The following is a 24218-nucleotide window of genomic DNA, read 5'->3' on the forward strand; positions in this document are numbered from 1 at the left end:
ATACTATTAAAATCCTCAAATCCTAAATTCACATTTTTATCCATTATCAAAAGGGTTTCAACTAGTGTAGTCATTTGGATTCAACAATTTTATTCATGGTTGCATCAACCACAATAAAATTTCTGTAAAATCAGCAATTTCAAACAATATATAGTGGACTTAGCGAAAATCAATTTAATTTCGTACGTACGTTTTCCAATCGCTCCTTTCGGAGTATTTATTCAGGCGTAACAGGAAAATGTTGATACGTAAAGTATCAGTGCAGTGGATTATTTCAGTACACCTACATACATAGGTATGTAAAACGCTCGATGTATCTACCGAAAAGACAACATTTGATACATTTTCATTGCGACGTGTTTTCCAAGCTTTATTCGAACAGTTTATTTTCATTTATTTTTAGCCTGCCTTGAAACTCGTGAAACATCTCAAAGTATCTGACGATGTAATATTGGTTCCCATGAAAACGAGACGTTAATAACAGGAACGGTCTTCCTGAAAGGAATTCTATTTAATAAGGGAAGCAAAAAGTTCTCTAACCTGTTTAAAGTCTGGCAAATTCTTCTATTCCTTCGGCTGCGTCTCAAAGTAAGTTACAGAAACTTGATACCATAAAGCAACTATTCTTCTTCCTATTCGACTGACAACTACTTTTTCCAAAGAAAACAGACTAAATGATCGTGGGAATGTTCTTCTATATTCACCATCACCATTATTTTAAGTAAAATGGATTATTGTACAAAATTATTTTTCCACACAATCTTGACGATTTTGATGATTTTTTTTATCTGCTGGATTTAATACGTAGCGTGTGACCTATTTAAATTGACCATGTCAAGTATCTTTGAAATCGTTTATAACACTAGAAAATATTTCAAACTAAATTTGAAAGGTTTTAGGGGGCTTGTAATCTTATACTAATAAGATTTTTTTAGGTGAATGCGTCGAGGACAAATAGAGTTGAATTATATTTTTTTAGTGGAATTATACATTTTTTATTATACTACACGATTTAGGTCGTAATTCTCTTTATAAAAATATTAAGGCATTTATTGCGAAAAAATCAATTGTTTACAAGATATTTGATTTTTACTATCTTTCAGTGATCATTCAAATTCTTTTTGTTAATGTAACAGCAATTTATTTCATTTAATTGCTGGAAATTGTGTCATTTGGTGGCGATTTATGTACACTGAGTTAAAATGGCAAGAACTCAAGGTTAATTCAACAGTAACCTATGCGACATTCTGTACAAAAATAACTGCGGATTTTTATGGAATATAAATAATATCTACACAAATTGAAATTAAGGTAAGCTACATGTACATATTTTGTTTCAGAATCAATTTAATAAGTTGAAAATGGTGGAAATCTTTTTATAATCTCGTTAAATGTACTGTCTTCAAAAGCAGATTTTTATAGGGATATAAGTAGAAATTTTAATTGCGTTGGATTATTATTGTAAAGTCAATTTTAGCCAATTCTAAACAGGGGTAAATTAATTACAATAAATTTTTAACATAAGATTTAATTATAATAAATTTTTATTATAAATTTCAATTATAATCGATTCTTAATAACATGTAAATTATGGTACAGTTTTATAAGTATATTTATATTTTTTGAGATTTCAAGGTCATCGATATTTTTACAAACGGGATTACATATTTCTATCACTATATCATGATAGCTAAGATCAAGACGAATCCAATAACCTATAATACCATGACATTCATGTGGCCTTGGGTACGAAAAATAAAGAAATTTTTAGACATGGGCACGCATAATGAAATAAGTACAACAGGGAAATCAGCAATGGCTTTTTTTTTGTTCGCAGAGCTTCATTTTACCTTTTTTTCATTTTAATTCGTTACACGTTTCTTAATAGTTTTCAAAGCAATTTCAGGAATCTAAAACTTTAGATTTTGCATTTTCAAGGTTTTTAGAAACCAAAAGTTTTGATTCGCTTATGAAAAATACACATAAAATTTTATTTGCAAAATTCAACATGAATAAATGAAATCAATGAAATTTTATTTTGAAAATTCGATATTTTTAATTGAATAATGTTGTCTTTAAATATAAATAAAATTATTGTGAGGACGCAGTAATCAGGGAGGAGTATAGTAAGTGATACACTTACTTTATAATGTTTTACATATTGCCAAGCAGCTATCGCGTAGCTCATTCACTCTGCTACATAAATGTAACGTGAACGGATCGTGTTTTCACGCAACAAGATCAGCTAGGATCATTTAAACAGTCGTAATTCTAAATCCCTTAACATAGATGAAAAGGGAAATCATTTTTGTTCCAGATTAATATTTACAACGATAACGATGCAAGCTTCGGAATAGCACGTAATGCTTCGTTGCCGTCATATTGAAACAATTAAATTCATCAAAATTTATTCTGCATTCTACAAAACATCTATAAGAAAGCACTGAAAGTGGACTTCTCCATTTCTTTATTCATAACAAGTGTATGAATGGTTCAATATCATAGTGACGTAAATCCCATATTCCCAATTACGAGAAACAAAGAGCCTTTTTATTTACCAACACGTGTATTGTTTACTGGCAAATTTATTGTTCGGATATTTTAGAGTTATGTTAATTTATGTTAGACAAGTGAAAGGAAATAATAAATTCTTCATGCATTTAATAATATTTCTTGTAGAATTTAAATTTCGTCGTTACTTATGACCTCTCGCCAGCGTGATAGCAATTTGTAAATATCATTTTTGAGAAATATATGTATTGAAACTTAGAATCACATTATTTGACAGAACCTTTCTATATATGTACCTAATAATAACTCTAGAATTTAGTTCACTTGCTTTTTATCATCATGGCATATGCATTCTAACCTACTCAGATAAGATGCGTACTGAAAGAATTTGTTACAGTATTCCAGTTCCAGGAACATACTGCAAGATTAAAATTATTCTCTTAAAAAACTAATTCTCTACTTTGCCGCACAGTGGTACCGATTCTGATCCTTGCGGGCCTAATGGCTTAAAACGAACTGAGTAATATCTACAAAATAAGCGGCCATATTAAAATAAGAATGATAAGAATAGCATCAAGAGACCGCAGAAATAAACATTCAAACTGAGACATCTCTAAAGTGTCGCAAGTAAGTCATTATTCGTGTAGTCTTCTTTCTGTTCTTACACTTGAATAGTGACTACAAAATTTTGTAGGAGGACAGGGATAACAATCAGGGTGTAATATAACGACTTCTTTAGCAGAATTATTTTATACGTGAATTCCTATAGCAACAACATAAATTTTGTCTGCGGCTCTCAAATCTTCCGACGCAATTTACACTAGGTATTTTCCAATTGAATCACTGTATATATTATATTCTGTAACGTAGTGTATTTTAACCGTTCCTTTAATAAATAAAGTAAATAATCTAATGACTAAACAAATTGAAATTTGTCCAAATGATTTGCATTTTTTTGAGTTGTTTGTCCGATTACTTTACTGAAGCAATAATGAACAAAAATTTTCTTTAGATTGCAGTTCGTCGGGGTAATAAATAAATTTAAAAACTCAGGTTTTTAAAATTTCTTATACGGGTCTATAATGGAGATTTAGAAATTCCGCTTAGTAGATCTTAGTTAATAACTGTCAGGAATCTGAAGATGTTTAAAATCTTTATATGTAGTATCCCTAGCTTCATTCTGCGTTAACCGGTTTTGATACAAATTTCATCATGCGTACGAGTTACCGAGAACATCAAAATTCAATTTTTAAATTCTCTCTATAGGTTCGGATATAAAAGTTAAAAAAAAACATTATCTCTTAGCATTATTACCATTCCAATCAATTGCAATCTAAAGAAATTTTTTCTTACTCGTTTACTCGTAGAAAACTAGCCGGAGTAACGTCTAAAAAAGATTCATGTCATTTCAACCTATTTTAAAAATATTATTCCATTTCAAATACTATTAACATACTTCCTGCAACAAGTGTATGTTCGTTCCTCTATGTTTTCACGTTAACGGGGCACATTGTAATATAGAATGCATATTAACTTACTTCGACTACTAGTGTCACGAAAAGTCTTAACAAGAGAATCATAGAAACGAACAGAAAGAGGAACTGTATACTCCTTATATGGTAAGTATATATTACATATACCCCTTCAATATGGAAAATTTCGTGCAGAATATTTCACGTATAGATTATGAGTTCATTTGTAAATGTAATTCGAACTTTACAAGATAAGTGCTTAACAGTATGCGATTTTCGTGTGAGTTGTGGTGAAGAATAATAATCTCGTAGAATGATTGTATTTATCTGTTTATTGTCCACATAAAATGTGCATTTGATATACAGGAACACTCCTTTAATTCATTTAATATCCAAAACAATTTTTTTTATTATTGTATTGACATCTGGAACTGGTGCCCATTCCATATTGGTGTTCCGGTTAAAAGTGCCGATTAACACTTTCTCTAAACAAACAAATGTATAGAGTTTTTATCATTATGCTTATAACGAAGATACTAAAAAAGTGTAATAAGTAGACATAATCAAATTCGACCTTACCCTGCAAATCTGAGCTACTACCGGATGTCTGCATAACAATTTTTTCGGCAATTTACACGCAGGTGGTAGTTTCTAAAAAATAGACGACACCAGAATTATTTTGTGTCCAAAATAGAAGATGTGGTTATATTGGAAGTACAGTAAATTTACCCTAATTAATTTTCAGGGTGCAAACAAAAATGGATAATTTGGACAGTGAAGAAGATTATTCGAGCCTTGCACCTTTTCCTATAGTCGTTGACAATCGGCAACCATAAAAACGAGCCGCAAGGCTTGAATAATCGTATCGCCTCTTCCAAAAAGGTCTATTTTGTTTACAAGCTGAGGGACAATTAAAAATACTCCTGAAGAATGAACCCTCCATCTTCAATTTATTATAAATAAATTCAACTTCAAGAATCAATATGAGTGCACAAAGAAAGAAAATATTAGATATTTATACTTATAATCGCAGATAAGCATATATCGTAGGTATCATAACACTAGGTTGCACTTTATTTTTAATATAGTGGCTTTGAAAGCAATGCATAGTACTAATTCGACTTCTTAGAAAGCGGCGTTTGTGATCTCCTTTGAAATTTATAAATCGAATTATTAATATTTTTCTCATTGACACAGATTTAAGGTTTCAAAAAATTTTCTTTCTTTTTGTTAGTCAAGCCACCTGAAATTTTTTCGCAAGTTCTTATAGGTATTATCTAATAAACTAATTCTTCTAAAATCATACAAAAATTAGACTTATGTTGCTTCTATTTGTTACAATTATGTCTCTTCTTTTTGATTCACCGAATGCTATTCTCGATAAGTATTTGCTTTTGAAGAATCTTTACTATTTGATTTTTTGCTACAGATATTTTAGACAAAATTAGGCAAAGATCCGCATGGGATGTGATCCAGACACGATCAACACGTAGATGACAAAAGATCGAGATGTATTGTTCACATTTATCATAATACAAGTCTTTGATACATAATCTAGGGTTTTGAAGAAAATTTTCTTGGCACTACGAACAAGTTTCCAACGCAATGAGTTAAAAATGATTGTTCTAGAGTTATAGCTAGACTGCGAGAGTTTATGCAAATGAATAATCCAGTAAAATCATTTTAACAAATGAAGAAACTGAAATATATTTCATCATTAAAAGATACAAAAATATATATTTTCCTGTTACATATGTTGGAATATCCAGAAATTCTAAAATTTTTAAAGCACTGTCAATTATTCTCACCAAAAATTCTGCATGCATTCTAATACATAGAAGTATTATGTTTTGTATTAAATTAAATAGCAGTTACTTTGGAGATTTAATACTTTAAAAATGCATAGAGTTAATAAAATAAAAAGTTAATACAGTTAATATAGTTGAAAAGGTATAGAAATATTTTAGTTGTATGACATGAATAATATTATATTTTGATTTTAATGTAAAAACGTTAATACTTGAATTTGTGTAACGTTAAATTCATTTTCAAGTACGTCACATTGTATACAAAATTAGATACGTTGATTAAACATGATTTTACGAATTTCTTAGTATCTATGCAAATGCAGATTTATCGAAGCTATGATATATACAGTTTATATATATCTTGCATAGAGTTTGTATATTCCCGCATATACACAGTCTGCATATTCATTACAAATCGTAAGTGCATAAACTTCTACATATTAATTATAACGTTCGTGAGAACTGTGTGCGTTGTCGGAACAGCCGTCAGGTTTCGATTACCGTTAGGATATTCTTCGAGTTGCATTACAGCCGACCGAAAAGATATGAGATAAGATGGATTTTATTCGGAACGTAACAAATGCAATAATATTAAATGCAGATTAACTTACTCCAACTGCTGGTGTCACGAAAATTCCTGACATCAAAATCATGGAAATGAACAAAAAGAGGAGTTGTAGTTTGTGGTTCATGGTTGCAGGTTCTGTTGTACTGAGATTGTCAGTAGCTAATGACTGTCACAGTGGTTTCCTCATTTTATATGGAAAACTTCGTGCAGAATAATTCGAAAATATAGATTATAATACTCGAAAATACAATTTCAACTTCACACGATAAATGTCTAACTGCGGTTTTCGTGTAGGACGTGACAAAGTGGTAGACGTGTTATCATTGGAAGTAGGGTAAGTGTATCAATGCCGATTAAAGTGACGGCCAAAGTTTTCACCGAATTAAGTCGGTTCTTTACCCTACGTTTCACTTCTTAAAACATTTTGATTATATGTTGATACATTTTATGTCAGTACAAATTTTTTCATAACTAAATCATGTAAACAATACGAAATATTTCACAAAAGATACATAACAATTTTTGAGGAAGTTACTGCTCCCTTGAAGAGATGAAAGTTAATTATTGTGTCTCAGTTACTGAGCCTTTTCTAGTTACTGTGTGTCAATATCCGTAGACTAATCCAATTACTGTGCTTCAATTACCGTGATTAGTTCTATGTAGATAATTCTATAACAGAAATGTAAAGTCATGAAATATTTCGTTTTAAATTATTTAGCATAAATTATTATAAAATATATGTTTCAATACTTACTATATTCTTCAAAATAGGAAAGAAAACCATCTGCAGCATACACACATTTTACGATTTAAGAATATAATGTTAGGAGTAACCCGCTGTTTGTCATGAGAGGACCCAGTAATCAATGTGCGCATCGAAAAAGCCATGAAATCATAATCTAGTTACATTGCACCGTAATACAAACAAGACGTAAATCTCATTTAGTATATTAAATAAAATATATTTCTAAGTAGTCGACTTATTATTGTCTTTTCTGTATTTTAACCGAGTTTTATTAATATCATTTCTTATTTTTTTAGTTTGGAAAGCATCATCTTAACTTTTTTCATCCCTATTTGCAACGTGTTTCTGAAGTGTCTTAACAAGATCAAGGAAAGATCACATCAAAGCAATTTTAGGAATCTAAGACTGAAGATTACGCATTTTCTAGGTACTTTAATTTGATTATAAAAATTAGAGATGCAATATAATTTCAAATATTCAATATTTTTAATTGAATAATGCTATTTTTAAATATATACATAAGATTATTGTGAGGACACAGTAATCAGGGAGGAGCACAGTAAGTGTCACACATATATATTATAATATTTTACATACTGCCACACAGCTATTGCATAGCACGGTCAGACTGCTACATGAATGTAACGTGCACGGATCTTGATTTCACGCAACAAGATCTGCTAAGAACATTTGGATATACTTAATTCTAAATCCATTAATGTAGATAAAAAAAGAAATTACGCTGCAAGTTTCAGAATAGCATATAATGCGAATGGATTACTACGTTCTTGCTCTATTGAAACAATGAATTCAATAATTATGCATTCTTCGAAACATTTATAAGGAAATCCTGTAATTTAAAGTTAATTTAATTTATATTAGTTCTACCGAAAAGTTTTGTCCATTTGTGAAGTGAAAGGAAATAATAAATTATTCATATATTTAATAATATTTATTGTACAATATAATTTGCGTCGTTGTTTATTACAATTTGTAAATATGATTTTTGAAAAATATATGTCTCAAATAAACATGTGCATTTTTATGATTTATTTCACCCGCTTTTTTAACATTTTGGCATGTGCAAATTACATTTTAACATATAAGTATATGAATTTTTGAAAATGTCATTTCATCATAAGCCACTGTGATTCTGACCTATTCATATAAAGATGCTTTTTGCAAAAATTCATTATAGGTTTCCACTACTAGGAACATAGTACAAAATTTATATTCTCTTTTTCAAAAAGTGATTTCGACGTGAAAGTGAAAAGTTCTACGCACACTGGTACCTATTTTGATTCTAGCGGACCGTTTGAAAATAAGTAAGATAAATAGCATTGTAATTTATCCCCTCACACTACGACCCCTTTCGTAGCTATGATGATGAAAAACTTCCTATACGCTTGAACAAAAACTTTTATTTATTTCTTGCTAACCTTTACATTAATGTTTAAATGTTGATGATTAAGGAGTAGTATTTTTATCCCTGTAAAAGCAGTACATAGCATCCAATAAGTATATATATATAATAATAATAATAGGGTAATACCATAAAGTAATACTAAATCATGAATTTTTTTAAAAACACTCACGAAGACTGAACTTTCTGTTCAGTTCATTATAAAGAAATCCAATTTCAAAAATCAATATGAGTGCCTCAAGGAAGAAATTACTCGACATTTATAATTATAGTTGTAGATGAGAAAGTATTGTGGATATGATAATGCAACAACTATAAAAGCGAGGCGCGAGGCTCAAATAATCTTATCTCCTCTTCCCAAGTTGTCCATTTTTGTTTACAAGCTGTGGAACAATTGGGAAGAATTCAGTGTTCCAGGTTGAACTTTTGTAACATAGTGGATTTGGAAGCAATTAGTAATTCAACTTATCAGTGAGCGGTGTTTGTGCAGCTCTGAAATTTATAAATTGCATTGCTTAAATGCTTGTTATTCGCTCAGACACAATGTTTGAATAACGTAATTTTCTTACTTTGCTTTCATTATTCAATCGATTTGAAATTTTTCCAAAAGTTCTATTGCGAATTCTTTTACTAGTGTTTTCAACTTTCAACAAAAATTAAACTCATGTAGCTTCTTTTTCATCGAATGATAACAGGTCAAGAATATAATCAGGAGTGATGATCTATTGCTGAAAAAAGCATATTAGTTAAACAACGTACAACACATACGACGCTACGTATTTTTACAAATTAAATCATCGTCTAAGGAAGAGCATTATGTCCGTTTCATTAATAAATGCAGTAAATAATCTAATAGGTAAACAAATTTTTCACCATATTAAATATCTTTGTAAGATAAAATTGCAAACGGAATAACTTTTTTTAAGCTTGTCCATGATTTGAATTTTTTGAGTTATTAGTCCATCTAGTTTACTGGAGGAGAAGTAACCGAAAACTTTCTTTAGGTTGCAATTGGTAAGAATGATAAACAAATAAAAAAATTTATGTTTTCCAACTTTTCATCTGAGTTTATAACTAAAATTTAAAAAAATGCGTTTTTTAAAGTAAAAATGCTCAATGCTTACACGTTAATATGAATTTTGTTCGGAACGTAACAGATGTGATAATATAAAATACACATTAACGTTATTAATTAAGAGCGCTAGTGTCACGAAAATTCCTGCCAACAAAATCATTGAAACGAACAAAAAGAGGAACTGTAATTTTTGCTTCATGATTGTAGGTTGTTATCTTAAGCTTGTCAGTAGTTAATAACGATCGCAGTCATTTATGCCTTTTATATGGAAAACTCGTGTCCAAATATAGATTATGAGAACATTTGGAAATGTCATTCCAACTTCACGCGATAAATGTTCACTTTTATGCTGTCATAAGTGTGCAGTTTTTGTATTGAACGTGACAAAAGGTAGTAATCTGGTAGAATGATTCGATTTATCTTTTTATTGCCCAAAGGAAATGTGCGTTTAATATACAGCAACGATTCAAAATATCAGTGCAATATTCTGTAAGTACGCTTCTGTGAGTCCTCGAAAATTATTTAATTATTTAGAGTCCAAAACCAAATTTTTTATTATTGACGTGGCATATGGAACTGGACTCCATTGTATGTTACTACATTGTATTGTTTGTTACATTGTATGAATTGTACTCCGAAATTATGTTACTTCCGTGAAATAAGCGGTTCCTTAAGGTCATTTGAACTAACCTTTTTCTTAGCGAAAATGCAAGTTTTTGAGTTATTAACGAAAAGCACTGACCAATGAGAGGCGATCTCGGCTGACGCATAGCGGCCGGGTCAATGAGCACAATATTTGTTTGAAACATTTTTTAGTAATATGATATTTTTTAATGAAATAAAATACCTGACAGAAAAATGTAACGTTGTTATTTTAATAGAAAAATAAAATTATCCCCGACATAAACATGAAAAATCAACTAAATATCTTAAAAAATATTGAACAAAAAAACAATAAAAAAAAATGTTGTACATGTGGATAACAAAATATAGGTTTATTTAGATTATTTAGGTTTATTTAAAAAGCAAGGCGACCTTGAAGTAACCTAGAAAACGCCCACGCATTTAAAAAGTGGTAGTGCCATTTGTCTCCCCACTCGAAATACTAAAGGACACCTGTCAGTTTATTTTCATTAAATCATGTGTCTCTCTACGAAATTTTTTACAATTTTAGCTTAAATGGGACACCCTGTATAATAAAGCAATATAAAGCGTTAGAAAGACAAATTAATTAAATTGAAAGTAAAATTAGTTATTTTAATTATTTGCTATTAAAGATAAAAATACAAGTTTGGGCTACATTTTTATGTACGTGAGCACTTATATTTTAGTTACTTCATTATGGTAAAAGCATCTTATGAGGCACATACAAATACTTCAAGGTTTACAACACTTAAAACATTAACAAGGCTTATACATTTTTGTATATACATTTGTTGCATAAATCCAATAGCATTCGTATGTGTGTACATAAAATGATTAATAAAAAAAGATGCCATGAAGAATAATAATACTTCCAAGAATAATACTTCCTGGTAAAGAAAAGGCGTCGATTAATGCAATTCGTGTTGAAGGTGGAGGCTGAGGCAACATAGCGCAAAAAACTGGTCGTTCCAACAATACGATTGTGGACTACGTTACTAAAAGACGTAATCATGGCAAAAAGAAGCTAAGGGAATGTGGGGCACAGTCGGATACGCGGGTCAAACCTGGTGCCATTGCTTTTCTGAAAGAAGAGCTAATATAGGGTGTCTCTTTTAATTGTGACCCTAAAATATCTTCTTTAACGCTGAAACCATCAATCTAATCAAAATAACTGGTTTCCAAATTCCTCTTTTACAGCGACTGGCATCATGCAAATGTTTCTACGAAAATTTTGTTGACAATCTACTATATTAAATCACACGTTGTTCCTGTACCAATTCTGACAATGCAAAAAATTCCGAACCCTTATTACGCAAAACGAAAAATTTCCACACCTTCAAAAAATTTTTGTTTTCCCCTAAGGATTTTTTCCAAAAATTTCTCCTACATTCTGATTCTAGCGGTGTGAAAATACTGTTGTCTGACTTTTTGTTAATATCATTTCTGACCCACATCGATATTTCGATAATATACATACAGTGTCCCACAAAAGTATTCGTATACCTTTTTAGACACAATAATTTTTTTAAAACTGAATTAAATCACTTGAATTTTTTTTTGGGTGGTAGGCGGACTACTAGACGATGACTAAAATGTTTTTTTTTTAATTTTGCTCTTACTTGAAATGACAAAAAAATAAAAATCTCTCGTTTTTTAACTTTTTTATCTGAGCCTATATCAAAAATCTTTGCATGTTGAACATTTTATCAAAATCGGTTCACGTTGTTACAAGGTACAACAAATTAAACACCTCAAAAATCGTAGCTTTATCACGATTTTAGCCGAAAACTATGAGAAATCTGCTGTTTTTAAAATTCTTCAACGCTTGTAGTTAACCGATTGCGATCAAATTTTCAGCACGCATATAAGTTACCGAGATTTACAGAAGACATTTTTTAAATTTTCCTTATAGACTCAGATGTAAAAGTTACAAAACGAGAGTTTTTAATCTTTCCTTTTCATTTCAAGTAATAGCAAAATTTAAAAAAAATACCGACTAGTAGACTTGTCCCTCTATTATCTAAAAAAATTCAAGTTATTTAGTTCAGTTTTGAGAAAGTTATTGCGTTTTAAAAGGTGTACGAACTCTTTCGTGGGCCACTGTATATTCATTGTAAGTTCTCGAAACTGTCGTTTTAGTTTCAAAAGGACGAGTAACCAGTGAATTCGATGCAGTATAGCGACGATTAAAAGAGGTAATATGCAGAGTGTTCCACTAACACTATTACAACATGATATCTCCGCTAATTTTAATGCTACGCAAAATTGTGAGGTTGTCAAAGATGGATCTCTGACAGTTTAGGACAACCTTAAACTTAAATAACCTTAACTTTAATATACAAACTTAATTATATATGTAACAACGTATTATTTACAACTGACGCAACTACTTAACAAATAACCGATGGAAAGACACATTGAATAACATAAACGTAAAACCGAATCGTATCCCAGCTAGACGACTCAATCACGACACGAGCTCGATGAAGAGCAATTTCTCATCCAATCGGTCGAATGCATATCGATCGATAAAACAAAAAAGGCCAGTGAGCCCTAGTCGCGTTTTGTTTTAAACCTTAACATTCTGGTAATCGATACTAGCGAGAACGCTTATTTCCTCGTAACAAAAACCGTTACATCTCACAATGATACCATTATTACAAAATATCGAGAGCCCAAATTATTTGGTATGGAGGGCCACATACTATGCAAATAATTTTTCCTCAAATTCATTTATTTCATTTATTTTTAAAACTTACATTTTGCGTAGCAATGAGAAATAATAGATACATCGCCTTTTAACAGAGTTATTGAGATATCCTGTTAGGGTGTCCGGCTCTATTCTACGTTCACCTGCTTCCAATTCAACTAAAAATAGAATGTCAATTGCATGTATCGAAAAATAAGATTGACAGGTATATTTTTGATCATTACAAATTGTAACAGGAAAAATGACATTTGCATTATGGGAACAAGCAGCAATGTCAGTTTCAAAAAATCTAGAAAATATATTCTGGAAAAAATACTTGTAGAATATTATTCAAAGCAATATTGGTAAAATCAGAAAGATGAAAACTTAATTTTTATGAAAGACGTAAAAAAAGAAAAAAAATTTTTATTATTATTATTATTATTATTATCATTATTATTATGATTATCATTATTATCATATTCTATCTACATGTAGCTCTACGCAGTCATCATATGTAAGCCCGGAAACTTTTCATTTTCGAGATAAATACTTTTTGTTTGCGGGATTAGATTTTAAATAATCTCGAAGTATCTCACCTATTTCGGCGACACCCTGTCAAATTGTCTTTTGTCGTTTCAATAGATCAATTTGCTTAGGGGAGACCAGGGCATAGCGAGTCATGGAGCAAAGAGAATTTCATTGAACGTTTATTTATACAATTAAAATTCATATCTTAAATTGATTTATCAAGAAATACAATGATGATTGTATCGCTTAAATTATAATAATACTTTTATTTAATAAATTAATAATATAAGTATTAAAGTGTCAACACGTCCGATCGATAATTTTCTAGAAATTCAAATTTCGATAACTAAGTTATTTATTTGAGATTTGATTAGAAATCCTTAACTGTGTGTTCATAATTTCTATAGATAGTAATATTTTTGTTAATAAGTATGCAAAATGACTAAAAAATTATTAAATCATTAATGAACATGTTATTCGGAACAAATTCGGTGGAGCAAACTGAACTGCATTGGAAAACAGACGAAAAATGCGTGATGGAGATGTACAGTGACGTAAACTAAAACTTCTACATTTCTTAGCCAAAGTTTTTTAAGATCAAAAAATATAATTAAATATAACTACCTAAAAGTAGAGTAGGTGTAGACAGCAGAAGGGTTGTCAGGGTCACTTTCATTGTGATTGACCATGTTGCACAGTGGTTTAAGAGCGGAAGAAGCCCTATTTTCACAACGTTGGAAATGTGTATTATTTAATTTGATTTTAGATAAACGAATAAACAAATGATACTATTCTAAATAGTTCTGCTACTTCTTCAAAATTAAAGCACTGCATTTTTAGCATCAAAGTCAACTTGAAACTAACCAGTGTTTTGCACTTGCAATGAAACGCTTTAATGTTCATTTCTACTTTACGAAGAAAAAATAACACAATGAACATCCTTGTTTGTTGCGTAGTGTAACGGTATGTCTTAAAATAATAACTACTATAAATATTTTTACGAAAGAGTACCTTAATTGCTCAGTAGACTACCGATTTAGTAAGTCACCAAAAAGTGACAATTAAACAGCATATGTTCATATAATATTTTTTTCTTACATGCTGGCAAAGTTATGCCGATTAAAACTGGGACACTCTGTGTATGGCGTTTACTTTCACCAGGCTGAATCAATAAAATTGTCAGAAATTTTGACATATTTATCGAACGCACAGTACCCCAGGAATTATAACGCCAACCATACAATTATAAAATACGGTGCGCAGAATTTTACAAACTAACGAGAGGATACCTAAAAACGTAAACTATACTTTATTACACCTAGTAACACGTAAAAACTGAAATTGCCCGAGATGCAAAGGTCACGGGATTTTACAGCCTGTCCAATTAACGTTGCAAATTTCAATTAACGCCGACAACATTTCCCGTGCCATAACTTCTTTCCAGTGTTAGTGCTTAATAAACGTGTCCACGAAATGACTGGTTTGAAAATGTTTATTCCGGTATCGCTCGTCCTCGGATCTTTTTCTCTTTCGACTCCAGAAAAGTTGCACAACGACGACGCGCGCGCACTGTGTCGCGTTATGTCGGATATTTACGTGTTAACGCGACACAAATTTTCCCGGAAATTTCGCCGACGTAAAAAATTACACGGCAGTCAAATGTAACCGTGTTCGTCTTTCTAATGCTAAGCGTTCCTTCCTTTTTTTTTGTTTTTTTTTGTTAATTTATCCACGCGTCACGACATAATGCTGGCGCGGCTGGTCTGGCGTGATGCCACGCGCATTTCATTGGCAATATATTATCACACAGAGCTCGGAGCCATTCATTGCGCTAATTACACAGATGCTCACCTTTTTCGCGTTTCGACCGGCGGCACTCGGCGTTGCGATCTTTTCTCTGACCACGCTCGTAGTATACATAAATATAATACATACAGGGCGAGTCTCGTAACATGATGACATTAAATAACTAATAAAATATTTGTTGTACAAAAAGATGTTTCAGATACAAATTGCACAACTTCCCGGGAGATATATGGAATTGTAATCAGTTTTATGTCATTTTGCTTTTTTTTATCGTGGTATGGAGGTCACCTTCAATTTTTTAAGTGGAATGGTTAATATTTCTTCCCGAATTTGCGTTGAATTCTACGTAAAAAAGTGTTACACCGAATGGGATCTAAATGCAATCCGCGGCTATGTTTAAGAATTATTAATGAATAACACTGATCAATGAGGGGCGAGTTCGTCTGGCGCGAGGCGGCCGAGCTCGGCTCTCATTGGTCAGTATTTTTCGTTAATGACTAGTTAACGATGCTTCGCAGAAAATTTTTGTGAAGAAAAAAGTTGCTTTGAATGACTTCAAGAATCTCTAATTTCCCGAAGGTACCATAATTTTGGGATCCCCTGTATATCATTACAGAGCTTGGCCGCTTCGCGCCAGACGAACTCGCCCCTCATTGATCAGTGTTATTCATTAATAACTCTTAAACATAGCCGCGGATTGCATTTACGCTAAGGAAGAGAATTTATTTCAAATAACTTCAGGGAAGTACCATAATTTTAGGACAGCCTGGATAGTTAGTGAGAAATTAGCGAAAATAAATTATGTTCATTAGGGGAGACCGTTAATCAACGTATGCAACAATATATTAATCGTGCATGTTCTGTGATGACAGCAGGAACTCTTGAAAATGTTTCTCGTTCACAATAATAAAATTACATGATTGTATTAATTACAACAGACGTCGCTTAAAATAAAACATATTTTACTAATATTTCAGTAACTGTGTATTTTAGACAGCATTTGATGTAATACTTTTTTATGTAGTATTCAACAATTCTTTATCCGAGTTCGAAAAGAAATATTAACAATTCCATTTGAAAAAATAAGAATGATCTTCCTATCTAGATAGAAAAACAAAATAACATAAAACTGATTAGAATTTCATATGTACCCCTGGAAGCCATGCAACTTCTATCCGAAACATTTTTTCGTAAAACAAATATTTTATGAATTATTTGAGTTCGTCATGTCACGATACTCTCCCTGTATACGTTATTTACCGGCGTAAAAATATTTACGAAAAATTGCGTACGAAGCGAACTCCGGTAACGCGTTTCGGCCAGAGCTGCGCTGAAATTTCTCTTAATCCTCTCCGATGGCAGGTTAGTTTTTTTTTCGCTTCGAAAAATCGTTTCAGTAGAATGAACGGGTAACGAACGTTCGCAGGAAATACAGTTTTATATCCATCCGAATTGAAATGCAGTCTAGAAATTGTAGAAGTGATCTCCATACGTAGATTTATAGTTATATTATTGAATTACTGATTTCGTTCATTGATAAAATATAATGTAATATTTGAATCAGTGACTAGTAATAAATCGGTTGATGTTCACTGTGACTTTTATTTTACTTAGTGCGCGGAAAATCTTTGCTGCAGTTTAACGAGTTATTCTCAGCTTATGAAGTTCGCCTAACGAATTCGTAGAATAATTTAGAATGATTTAAATTCTGTTGACCTACCCAGAACATCATTTCATTACGAACGTTCATACTATGGTGAAATTAAAATGGAGATTATCCGAGATTATTTATTACTAGACTGCGGACTTTTGTGGAAAATAACGAACATCTTCGTTAGTTACAAGAAACAAAAGTTGAATAACGATATACTTTTTCTTACAATAATTTTATTCATTTAAAAATACTGTTTCTATATTCTTGCATTATTCTGATGTGTTTGCTATTTCGTGTTTAATATTATCATTCTTTTTATGAATTCATAAAGATCAACAGTCTACTTTTTTTTTAAATACAAGATGATAATATCGTTACACCAATACAGATTATGTATACATTAATGAACCATCGAAATTGTTGTGCGAAATCTTTTAGATTCGCCTTCTTTCTTCCACTGTAGCTGACTGGGTTTATTTGATAATATTTTTGTTCTTCTCTTGTGTATCTATACATATAATGGCGGTGATATACTTACGACCAGTGCAATCATGAAAATCAAATACGCAATGCGACGCATGCGCAGGGAGTCCCGCACAGTGGCGTGGGGCGTTCACCGTTGCGTCGCCATCGTAGTTCAGAATTACAATGTTCAGACGGTAGACGCCCCACGCCGCTGTGCGGAACTCTTTGCGCATGCGTCGCCTTGCTTAGTTATTTACTGACTGCACTACTTACGACCATTTGAAGAATGATATAAATCTATTTAAAATTCCATTAGAAAAATACCGATGACTTTGAAATCTCAAAAAATGTGATCTATGAAAAAGGTTATTTTCATGACAAAATGTGCCCCTTCGAACCAAACAATTTGTTTCTCTAACATTTTTGAGTATCATTAACGGTATCAGCGATATCGCTTTGTATCACTTTTAATGGAACACCCTGTATATCTTAAAAAATATTAAACCTACAGGAAAATATTTCAAACAAAAGTTGTGCAGTTTTTTATAGGAAATAGAACATAGAATGTGATTCCGGAGTAAAAATATAGGTTTCAGAAAACGAGATGACCTCGAAGTGATCTCGCAAATGCCTATGTATGAAAAAACATGTAGTGACATTTGAATCCCTACTTAGAATATTAAAAGATGTGCGTTAGCCTTTTGTGCGTTTTCTTTTTCTTTTTAAATCATGCATCTATGATATTCTTTATAGTCTCAACTTAAACGGGATGTCCTGAATAAGAACAAAGTTCCTGAAGAAATGGCTCAATTTTACATTATGACGAGTATTCTCGTCAAAAACTAACTGGTTAAATCTCCGATCAAGTTTTCTGTACCATTGTCTGCCACATTGTTTCGATTCGTTTGAATCTGCCGTCAGCTGACAAACTTTTTTCTTCGATACTTCCACCCTTACGATTGACAATATCCCTCCTGCAGTTTCTATTAGAATTTCTTTAGTGATAAAACTTGCAATCCGCATTCAACAACGAGTTCTGCTATTATTCCAGTAGATAACATTGTCGTTACGGGGGCGTAGGTATCGTTATAATCTACCTCTGGTACTCGAGTGAAGCCTTTCGCTAAAAACGTGCCGTTCGCCTTTTCACGCTTCCGTCTACATTGTATTTTATCTTCAATACCTACTTCGACTTTACAATCTGCTAGTTCTTGGGTCGATCAACCAGGACGCATGTATCATTTAGAATCGAAGCATCGCTTTCAGCATGCACTTTCACACGAAAGTTTTTCTTTTACGATATGTATAATACAGTAAACTATCTTTAATAGTCACGCAGCTTGGAATCGGAAACGGACAACTTAGGCAAATCAAATACTATTCTTGAAGCCTCGCGGCTTACCTTTATAGCTGTCGATGTCTCGTGTGAGAGAGAGAGAGAGAGAGAGAGAGAGAGAGAGAGAGAACGAACATCAGAGCACTCGCAAACTTAAAAACCAGCGACCAACATATCGGTGTACATTACCACAAATACACAATAATGCTGGAATACAAACGATGCCATAACTTTTTGATTTATACTTTTTTACACTTGTAAAAAAAAATTATTCTACCATATCAGTCAGATTCTTCTAATTAAAATGAGACCAAACACAACATACTGTAGGCCATATTTATTCAATTACATCGCGATTGATTTTACTTCTTGTAATCAGAAATATTTATGTCATGTTTGATCTCGTTTTAATCAGAAAACTATTAACAATATATTGAACAAGAATCAGTTAAAAATGTTAAAATTAAAATTATGAGATGTCATTCCGAGAATTCTAGTCATAGGAAACCGCGTCACATGCCGCATCATACGCTTGACTGACTCCGTCGAACCTTTGCATAGGTGTAGGAATAACTCATATAGGCGTAAGAATAGCACAGGGACAATGCAAACAAGCCTCTAATAGGGACTGTTATGAAGAATTTATTGTATTGCTGTCGTGTATGGACGAAACATTTTGTGAAGCCGGTTACTGAGGAGTGACTAATTGCTGTGCCTTTGGTTTTTTTTCATAGTTTAACTTTGTATTTATCGAATAGGACATGTAACGTTTATTTTGTTTATTTTTTGATTAACAAATGTAATATGTCTTACTTGATAAATATAAAAACACGAAAACAAAGCAGAGACATCCACTGCAACAAGGGGAGAGTTGCCCAGAAATGTGATAAATTCTTGCCCCGACTGGAGAAGTTCACAAGACTCGTTTCGTTTTAAGTTCCTTTTATTTTTACAGAGTTACTGTTACAATAATCTTACTCATATTTAAAAGCAACATTATTCAATTAAAAATATTGTATTGCTGAAATATGATTTGATCTACAACTTTTATGAACGAATCAAACCTTTAACTTCTTAAGACCTATAAAATGAAGAAACTAAATTTTTTAATTCCTGATGATGGTTTGATGGTTTTTGCCTTGATCTTGTATAAATAAATATGACAAAAATGCAAATACAGATGCTTTCCGAAACAAAAGAATGAGCTATTGAAAAATTTTATTTAGGGAAGTTGTTCAGTTCAGGGAGGTCTATAATATAACGGTAATAATTTCTATGCAGCTGAAGAATCACTTTTTTAATTACAGTCATATATTTTTTTATAGATTAGTTTATGCAAAAATGATTAGTTTATCAAACAAACGACAGAAAAAGACTTTTGCTGTGTTAAGATCGTTACTTAGTGTTCGAATCCACCAAAGTTAAATCTAATGCAATACATTTAAATAAATAAATAAATAAAATATGAAAAAATACGCATACGGTGCTGTATCTTTTTATCTGTGTATGTATAAGAGGGAACACGTGCCATTCACTAACTTTTTTCGAATGCCTTCTTTGGACTGAACTCGTCCGTTAAATTGTTTACCGTCGGTTGCTTAATCCTCTGTGTTTACAAAATACATCGCGAAAAGTGTATGCTTATTCGCGGCACGAACTTATGGGATGACCTAATATGTAGAACTAGATCTTTCTAATGCCATGCAATATTTCTTCGCAGGTCTTCTCAATTTGCATATCTGAAACTTAATTGGATGTCCATGACCTCTTTCGCTTGCAAATTGATTGTTGAATACATTTTCAACAGGGTCGAGGAAATTCCGGAACTTTCTCATACGCTACATTGAAATTTATTGCATGAGGTACTTTTCTTTGAATAAAAGTTCTCATATTACAAGTCTTACAAATTTTTGAAATTTAAAAATTTTGGCTTGACCAGAGTTAATAAAATTTGAAAATAAAATTTTTTCTATAACAGAAACGGATATTTCGTTGACGAATGTAAGAAAATTTCTTAGATATTATAACTAGTGTCAATTATTATTTAACAAATAATATTATAAAAAGTGCCAATTATTATTTAACGAATAATGTTATAACAATATTAAATGATTGTTCTGGTTATAAATAAAAAGTGATCGTTTTAATTTTTCTTAAATTTTCAGCAACGATGCTCATACTGAATGATTATAGAAATAATTTAAACGCGTCACAAACCTAGAAAATGTTTTGCTTCTGAAATGAAATTGATTTAATTTGAAATAAAATATTAATACTTACGTTTTGCTTATCGTAGAATTTCTTTAATTTGAAAATAATATTCCATAATATTGTTTGTTAGAAATTTTTGGTGGATAGAAATGTAACTTCTTCAATGGTTAAAATATTGTTTGGAAAAATTGCAATTGGTTGGCATGATAAAGGAATTAAAAATGCTGTCTTATTCAAATGTTTTGTCAGTCCATAACGAAAATTTAAAAGATGCATTTTGTAAATCTCGGTAACTAATTTCATCGAAATTAGTTGCATAGTCAAGCTACAAAATGCATTTTATATAAAACTCTGCATTTATCCTAAAATCCTTGTGAAATGTTTAATGTAAAATCTGCCAAGTGGTGAGAACTCTTTTCGCAAGAGAACCACAGGGATAGACATTGTGTCGCACGAAACATATAAATCCGAATAGAAGTTTTCCTACAACTGAAGGTACCTGCTTATGTCGAATGCTGCTTATAATATTTCTTGCACTGTTACTGGATCATCCATTTCAATTGAACGAACAAATTCTGATGAAGTTGCTGCCTCGTTTATTTGACTGTTAATGATTTCATGATTTTTTGATGATTTTCATGATTATTTGATTAGCTGAGAAAGATTCTTCTGGTGCCATGCATTTCCCTTACAGATTCTCGTGATTTGTATGTCATATACGTACGTAAAATATGTCCAAGCTTTCTTTTCTTTTCAAATTGATTACTCAATGCATTTTCAATATTACATCTTTCACAGTGTAATAAAATTATTAAATTCGACAAAAAATGTGTTATTTTTTATCGTTTTAAATGATTCCGTAGGTGATAATAAGTGTAAAAAAAACTTTTATACACGTTTTACAAATCTTATTGAGAACAAATGAACATCCAATTATACATAGTTACGTCTTGTGTGATATATATTGTAACACGGAATACATAAACCTACAGTCATCAGTCGACGTCACAGTCTGGGCAAAAATATCTCGTTTTATTTCTACCTTTCTTCCCACCAATTCGACGTAAACAGCATACTATATATAATCTAGTCGGTTTTTCTTTGTTAGCAGTTGTTGGAATATATTCAATAAAAATGTCTTTTTATACAGTATCCCAACATATCATACTGCTTGGTCTAAAAAATGTACGAAAATTTTATAATAATATCTCCTCCCTCTGCTATATGTTACATCATAATATTTGATATTTTGATCCGATATATCAACGACTCCCATTGTAAAATTGTAATCGTGTATGGCCATCGGAGTATTCTTGATTTTATTTTTTTTTTTCGTTACTGAAATGAACGCTGAATTGTGAATTGTGCGCGAAAAAATCGCGAACTCTCCTTTTGGTACTTAACGCTTTGCCCAAAATATTTCGGGATTCACTGCAAAAGTTAATTTAGTGCTCAATTTTATCTTCGAAAGAGACATGTAAAATTTATAATAAATCGTTGCGATCGTATTCGAGATATTACGATCACCAGGAATTGCAAATGTGATCTTGTGAAAAATTAGGTGTGTCTATAATGTCATGAGACTACTGCCATACTTTTTTTTATAAAGGATTAAACTATTTAATATTATTATCCTCTGCAAAGTAACTTCATTGGAAAATCGTACATCATCAAAGACCATATTTCCACTTTCCGTAACAGTGCTGAAATGGTTAACTTGAAATTAAAAACTTGAACCTGCCTTCAGTTGGTCTGTCAGAGCGATCCGGATACTGTCTGCAGTTTCAAAACTGCGATATTTCAGGTAGAAATTGAATTTGGGGAAGCAGAAATGGAATATGACACAAGACGGAAAGCTGCGATATTTTAGTATTTCATTAGATCTCTTTCAGGTAGAATTTGATTTTGTGGAAGCAGAAATGAAACATGACAAGTATGAATTTTAGTACTTCATCAGAATTCGACCTATTTGTTACACATCAATCGGACATCGGGTGTTCTCACATTAGCAAAATTATCTTACGCTTAATATCTATGCTTTTAAGGGAGGACATTCAGGCGAAAGTCGACTATCAGTAATTTTCCAAATAAAATTTTGAAAATATGCATTTTGACAGCATTTCTTACGCTGATTTGAACCACGTGCAAATTATTTTGCTAATTAGCTTCTTTAACTGTGAACAAATTTTTCTTTTATGAAAGAAAAATTGGATTGAAAAATCCGTATCAAATTCCCTTCAATATTATGTACAGAAAAAAATTTCAGCTCGAAAACTTTATTATTATTCAAGTTATTTCGATTTTAGTAATAATAATTGCCATTACGGCCGTCTATGTACCTATGGCAAAAATTTTATTCCGTGTACGAATAAGAGATAAAGACTTAACGAGTACAATTTTATTTGGCACTATCAAATAAATATCCAATCGAATAAAGATTGATCTATTGGATTGGGGCAACTAAGTAATTGCCGATTTGTTCAATGAAATAAAAAATTTTTTTACTTGAAATGAAGTTTAATCTGTAACGTATTTTCCATTCTGTTCGATGACCTTCTGCCATCTCTCTGACAACTTGAAAATTCCACGCTCGTAGAAAGTCTGATCCTTTTCGGCCAAAAACAGTTAAGTGAGATTTTACAGCGTCATCATCATTAAAAGTTTTTCTACGAAGGGAGTTGTCCAGGGATCGAAATAAGTGGTAATCCGATGGCGCGAGATCAGGGCTATATGGTGGATGTAACATCAATTCCCAACCAACATCCATCAATTTTTGCCGAGTGGACAAAGATGTGTGCGGCCTAGCATTGTCCTGGTGGAAAATGACACCTTTACGATTGACCAATTCTGGTTGCTTTTCCTTGACCGCTGCATTCAATTTGTCCAGTTGCTAACATTCACGGATAATAAAAAATATCATAATAATAATAATAAGATAATAATAATAATAATAATAATAATAATAATAATAATAATAATAATAATTTTATAATATAACATTTACGGATATCATAAAAATGGGAGTGAGAGACATCTATAACTGAAATCGGCAATTACTTAGTTGCCAACCCAATAGATAAGAATTTATCCGAGGATGGAAATAGTGGAAGAACTATGATAGGAGGATCAATGAAGAAAATCTTTATTTTAACGCATACTCAAAATGATGACACCAAACTTAAATACATTTTTTTATACGAATAATGATTGTGAATAGTGGACGCGAGTCGCTACTGTGCCTGAAAATATCTCAGGATTCTCCTTTTAGTACTTGATGCT

General features: G+C 31.6%; 1 protein-coding gene and 2 long non-coding RNA genes across 4 annotated transcripts in view; 1 reads left to right on the forward strand and 2 right to left on the reverse strand.

Annotated features, from left to right (window-relative positions):
* The window catches only part of LOC117220144 (potassium voltage-gated channel protein Shaw), a 419368-nt gene that overhangs the window by 95494 nt on the left and 299656 nt on the right, over nt 1–24218 (forward strand). The gene's annotated exons all lie outside the window — the stretch shown is intronic.
* Nucleotides 4298–6539, reverse strand: LOC117220128 (uncharacterized). The gene is made up of 3 exons (XR_013035196.1): nt 6403–6539; nt 4563–4634; nt 4298–4468 (listed from the first exon to the last, which is right to left on the reverse strand). It is a non-coding gene; the product is annotated as an uncharacterized LOC117220128 (long non-coding RNA).
* On the reverse strand, nt 8506–18752 carry LOC117220140 (uncharacterized). The gene is made up of 3 exons (XR_004490195.2): nt 18580–18752; nt 9097–9255; nt 8506–9019 (listed from the first exon to the last, which is right to left on the reverse strand). It is a non-coding gene; the product is annotated as an uncharacterized LOC117220140 (long non-coding RNA).

Source organism: Megalopta genalis, unplaced genomic scaffold (assembly GCF_051020955.1).
Source record: "Megalopta genalis isolate 19385.01 unplaced genomic scaffold, iyMegGena1_principal scaffold0026, whole genome shotgun sequence".
NCBI classification, from domain to species: domain Eukaryota; kingdom Metazoa; phylum Arthropoda; class Insecta; order Hymenoptera; family Halictidae; genus Megalopta; species Megalopta genalis.